Source organism: Nannobrachium achirus (genome assembly GCF_963921795.1).
Source record: "Nannobrachium achirus genome assembly, chromosome: 7".
In the NCBI taxonomy this organism is placed as follows: Eukaryota; Metazoa; Chordata; class Actinopteri; order Myctophiformes; family Myctophidae; genus Nannobrachium; species Nannobrachium achirus.
In genome coordinates, this window is record NC_137816.1 from 3,609,414 (window position 1) to 3,615,413 (window position 6,000).

A 6,000-nucleotide genomic window follows, 5' to 3' on the forward strand; every position below is an offset into this window, starting at 1 on the left:
AATAACACCCATGTGTTATAAACCATGATATGTATCGCGGCATGTTCCAAATCAGACAACGAGACACCTTCCACTGCTAATCCTATAATTTTGTGGATCCTGCCGCTTCGTGTCTCATCTCTGCCCCCTTGTGGACAGATACATTTATTGCTGATCCTTCTGTCTCTGTCTCACATCAAATACCTGTCATTATCAAATAGAATTCCTTCACATCACTTACATAATAATGATCGCACTGCTGTTGTCACTAATCACATTATATCTCCTCAGTCTTCTAGCAGTTTTCCTATCCCAAACTCTGACTCTCCACTCACTAAAGTCGGTTTTAAGACTAGAAAAGTTCTTGGAATAATTCATTTTAATATCAGAAGTCTCAAGTTGAACTATATTAAACTTTTGGTGCAACAGAGTCTGTTGGGTCTGTTGAACAAACACATTCTCACCCCTAACTAGTCATTATCTGCAGGTCTGTCAGTAGCCCTAAACGTCTGACTTTGTAGACCATAGACTGTAGTTGCAGACCCAAAACGCCAGATATTGCCTTTTCTGGTCCTTTCCTCCTCCAAACAGGACGCATGCGCAAAGGAACGAGACGAGACCAAATGACTCTCGTAATTAAACATAATATATAAAAAGTGTTTTGTCTCAGATCCAATTTAAAAATGTAACTTCTGTTAAATGTTGGTCACAGTTAAGACAAATGTGAAAGGATGACTTGGCAAAAAGCATTTATTTATCCACAGCAATGGATTACCCAGCATGCACCGCGCATATGCTGGCCAATAGAGTGGCTGGCTTGATGTTGATATTTTATCAAATGTCCTACAGTTGTGTTTTATGAAACCCTCATCTCTTGACTCTGTGTAAAAATAAGGCGATTTTATGCTTTCCAAGGATGTGCAATGCAAGGACCAACGTTATATTTTGAGTGAATAAAGTAAGCAAAACGATAATATGTTATTTATTATTTTGAAGACTGACGTCACAGGGCCAGCGTCACGCAGTGGGAGAGTATTTTTTGCAGGTCTTTCAGTCCGAGTGTATAAAAAAAGCAACTGGGTTAAGGTGGAGAGAGCCAATCACAATCTTCCACGGCCTTAACCCAGTTGCATTTGTCCTACAGTTGACTGAATGACCTGCTGTTTCGTCTTCCGCTCTGTGTGTGGACTGTGGAGGATTGTTTACATCAGGAACAAGAAGCGTGGTGGATTTATGAACGATTCCTGGGTATAAGTCCATTCAGGTAAGATACAATTACGGGGGTTTATGTTGTTACATGTCAGGATGTGTAGTCTGTAATCTGTATGCTTATCTTTGCGACTCACTTAAAGGGACATTCCACCATGATAGATTCATTAAAAACACCCATTATTATTTTTCTGTTGACTCATATTACCCTCCTATGTGAGCAGGCCATTTTTCCTCATTTATTTTTAATAATTATTTGGGAAAAAAGAAAAAAAAAAGAAACAATAATTATTAAACATCTCCCCCAGCCAGGGAGCTGAGAGAGATGAAGCAGGGACCCCTTAACTGAGAGAGATGAAGCAGGGACCCCTTAACTGAGAGAGAGATGAAGCAGGGACCCCTTAGCTGAGAGAGATGGAGCAGGGACCCCTTAACTGAGAGAGAGATGAAGCAGGGACCCCTTAGCTGAGAGAGAGATGAAGCAGGGACCCCTTAACTGAGAGAGATGAAGCAGGGACCCCTTAGCTGAGAGAGAGATGAAGCAGGGACCCCTTAACTGAGAGAGATGAAGCAGGGACCCCTTAACTGAGAGAGAGATGAAGCAGGGACCCCTTAGCTGAGAGAGAGATGAAGCAGGGACCCCTTAGCTGAGAGAGAGATGAAGCAGGGACCCCTTAACTGAGAGAGATGAAGCAGGGACCCCTTAGCTGAGAGAGAGATGAAGCAGGGACCCCCTAGCTGAGAGAGAGATGAAGCAGGGACCCCTTAACTGAGAGAGATGAAGCAGGGACCCCCTAGCTGAAAGACAGATGAAGCAGGGACCCCTTAACTGAGAGAGATGAATCAGGGACCCCTTAGCTGAGAGAGATGAAGCAGGGACCCCTTAGCTGAGAGAGTGAGATGAAGCAGGGACCCCTTAGCTGAGAGAGAGATGAAGCAGGGACCCCTTAACTGAGAGAGAGATGAAGCAGGGACCCCTTAGCTGAGAGAGAGATGAAGCAGGGACCCCTTAACTGAGAGAGATGAAGCAGGGACCCCTTAACTGAGAGAGAGATGAAGCAGGGACCCCTTAGCTGAGAGAGAGATGAAGCAGGGACCCCTTAACTGAGAGAGATGAAGCAGGGACCCCTTAACTGAGAGAGAGATGAAGCAGGGACCCCTTAGCTGAGAGAGAGATGAAGCAGGGACCCCTTAGCTGAGAGAGAGATGAAGCAGGGACCCCTTAACTGAGAGAGATGAAGCAGGGACCCCTTAGTTGAGAGAGAGATGAAGCAGGGACCCCTTAACTGAGAGAGATGAAGCATGGACCACTTAGCTGAGAGAGAGATGAAGCAGGGACCCCCTAGCTGAAAGACAGATGAAGCAGGGACCCCTTAGCTGAGAGAGAGATGAAGCAGGGACCCCTTAACTGAGAGAGATGAAGCAGGGACCCCTTAGCTGAGAGAGAGATGAAGCAGGGACCCCCTAGCTGAGAGAGAGATGAAGCAGGGACCCCTTAACTGAGAGAGATGAAGCAGGGAACCCCTAGCTGAAAGACAGATGAAGCAGGGACCCCTTAGCTGAGAGAGAGATGAAGCAGGGACCCCTTAACTGAGAGAGATGAAGCAGGGACCCCTTAGTTGAGAGAGAGATGAAGCAGGGACCCCTTAACTGAGAGAGATGAAGCATGGACCACTTAGCTGAGAGAGAGATGAAGCAGGGACCCCCTAGCTGAAAGACAGATGAAGCAGGGACCCCTTAGCTGAGAGAGAGATGAAGCAGGGACCCCTTAACTGAGAGAGATGAAGCAGGGACCCCTTAGCTGAGAGAGAGATGAAGCAGGGACCCCCTAGCTGAGAGAGAGATGAAGCAGGGACCCCTTAACTGAGAGAGATGAAGCAGGGAACCCCTAGCTGAAAGACAGATGAAGCAGGGACCCCTTAACTGAGAGAGATGAATCAGGGACCCCTTAGTTGAGAGAGATGAAGCAGGGACCCCTTAGCTGAGAGAGTGAGATGAAGCAGGGACCCCTTAGCTGAGAGAGAGATGAAGCAGGGACCCCTTAGCTGAGAGAGAGATGAAGCAGGGACCCCTTAACTGAGAGAGATGAAGCAGGGACCCCTTAGCTGAGAGAGAGATGAAGCAGGGACCCCTTAGCTGAGAGAGAGATGAAGCAGGGACCCCTTAGCTGAGACAGATGAAGCAGGGACACCTTAGCTGACAGAGAGGGACCCTTAGCTGAGAGATTAAGCAGCTTTGTCTCTCTCTCTCTCTCAGCTAAGGGGTCCCCCTATTAAAGCTAAGGGGTCCCTGTTGAAGCAGGGACCCCTTAGCTGAGAGAGGGATGAAGCAAGCAGGGACCCCCTTAGCATGCCTTGAATGCTTTGTGGTCAGTATTAAAGTGATAGGTAAAGCCGCTGTTCTTTACTTCAACAGGGGGTCCGGGGGTCCCCAGAGTTACAACAGAGGGGTCTTCCAAATCTTTGAGTGATAGAAACTTTTGTTTATTAACCACTTGAACCCTAGCGTCCATATTCTGAGGAATCTAGCCAAAAATAGCAGATCTCCTATTTTAGGCAGAGAGATGAATAGGGGAAAAGAGCAGACTAAGTACAGAGTGAAAGGTCAAGTTTATTAATATTGACAGTTCAAGTGGTTAAATATCTGAAAACACAAATTGACATGAAAATACACTGATGATTGTGCTGTCAAACAATGAAACTATATGGAATCTAATCAATCTATGAACAGGTTGTGGGGGTCCCTGCTTCAATCTCTCTCAACTAATGGGTCCTTGGCCTGAAAACGTTGTTTAATCTGTCAATTATTTAAGCAATTAATCAGATTGTGGCATTTGTTTAGCTATTACCTTATACATTCTGATTAAAGAATAGCTACACATTTGTCAGGCTAAATGGTAACCGCGTTCTTTTCAAATAGGTAATTTAAAAATAAATATTCAAGTCATATTTTTAGCAGTCCTGGAAGGTCCAGGAGAAATAGCTATGCATTCTTTGAATATTAGAGGCAGAAATTGTGAAAATAGCCGATCTTCATGCTCACAACGTTGCGAGGCGTTGTGAGCATGTAGATCTGCTATTTTCACAATAGAACAGTGTTATACAAAATTTCTCAACTCTTTAGTGCTCGTCAGGGTGCCGGGTCCCCAGTAAAAACATGATTATTTCGGGGGTCACGGCCTGAAAAGGTTGAGAACCACTGGCATACACTACCTGTCTTTGGGCATCGTGCATAGGAGTAAGCAACATGTTATTGAGCTGAATTATTGTTAGTCCTGTATATTGGGTTAAATATTCTGGAAAAGTTTTGGAAATTAATTGGAAAACATTTGTGGGAACCCTGAGTAATGTGTGTGTGTGTGTGTGTGTGTGTGTGTGTGTGTGTGTGTGTGTGTGTGTGTGCGTGCGTGCGTGCGTGCGTGCGTGCGTGTGTGTGTGTGTGTGTGTGTGTGTGTGTGTGTGTGTGTGTGTGTGTGTGTGTGTGTGTGTACTGTCTTACTACCAGCGGGGCATCCTGGCCTACCAGTTCAAAGAAAGGCCCAAGAACATTCGCTTCATCGACGAGGAAGATGCAGGCTGCCACGGTGCCCCAGCCCCACAGACCAGCTACGTCACCATCATCCCAGCCAACCCCATAAGCACCAGGTAGGCCCGTCACAATTATTACCAGGGTTCCCACGGTCATGAAATTCCTGGAAATATTTTGAGATTAGAATCATATTTTTCCAGTACTGGAAAAGTTTTGGAATTGATCAAGGCTCCTGGAAGGCCCTGGAAAAAATAGCTATGCATTGTCTTTGGTTATTGATTTGGTTAATACCTCTGAAATGACAAATTAAACATGGGCCAAATTGTCAAATATTAGAGGCAGAAATTGTGAAAATAGCCGATCTACATGCTCACAACGTCTCGCAACGCAGTTTTGGAAATTAATTGATAAAAAGCTGTGGGAACCCTGTTTTAGTTCTTTAGCACGGTATTAATAGAAATTCCAGCGATTATGTGCCGATTTGATTACGATTACTAAACTAGTAAGACGCCTCAGGGCGACAATTCTTGGCCATCTGGCCAGTGATGTATATCGGACCAGTTACCCATATACTATATGGAGATCCATATACTGTATATAGTACGTCCCTTTTATGCCCATAATGGAGATCCCTGTCTGAACCAGCCGCACATAATATGGGCTGTCTTCCTCCACATATGGGCAATTCCATTATGCAGTTCTGTTAGATATGGGCTTAATCAGGAATCTCCATATATGGGCATAAAAGATTCTGGGGAATACCCATATATGGACTTTTACATAGGTGATGTCACCGGATGTATCAAGGGAACCAACCCATATGTAAAAATGTGTACACACACACGTCTACACGGAGATAAGCTGTGACATTTCTCATGGCAACCTTAAGTCGCAATTAGTTGGGGCACTCCAAATTTACACAAACTCTGTTTTTCTCCACAGATGAAGCCCAAACATGCCAGGAAGGTCAACGTTGCGGCTGACTCTGAAGCCTTGTGGATTGCCACAGTGACCTCCGAGAGCAGCATGGATCTGTCTACAGCAGGAGCAGCATGTGCGACCACTGGCCACATCATCACCGCCTGTCCCCCGTTGAGACACCTGTCCCCCGTTGAGACACAATGTGCTATTCGCCACATTGGAGCACTTTTGGACTGAACTCTTTACATTTGGATTTGGTGGACAGATTTGTGGAGTATTTATCTGCAACTGCCTGAGGACAATGAAACAAAATGGACTTCCAGGAGCTGCTCACCAGCTTCTACCGGAATGGAGAGCACCTCC

General features: G+C 45.5%; 1 long non-coding RNA gene across 1 annotated transcript; it reads left to right on the forward strand.

Moving 5' to 3' along the window:
- The first annotated feature begins 1,171 nt into the window (after positions 1-1,171).
- LOC308287927 lies at positions 1,172-5,696 on the forward strand. The gene is made up of 3 exons (XR_013962167.1): positions 1,172-1,243; positions 4,693-4,832; positions 5,659-5,696. It is a non-coding gene; the product is annotated as an uncharacterized lncRNA (long non-coding RNA).
- Positions 5,697-6,000: the final 304 nt, after the last annotated feature.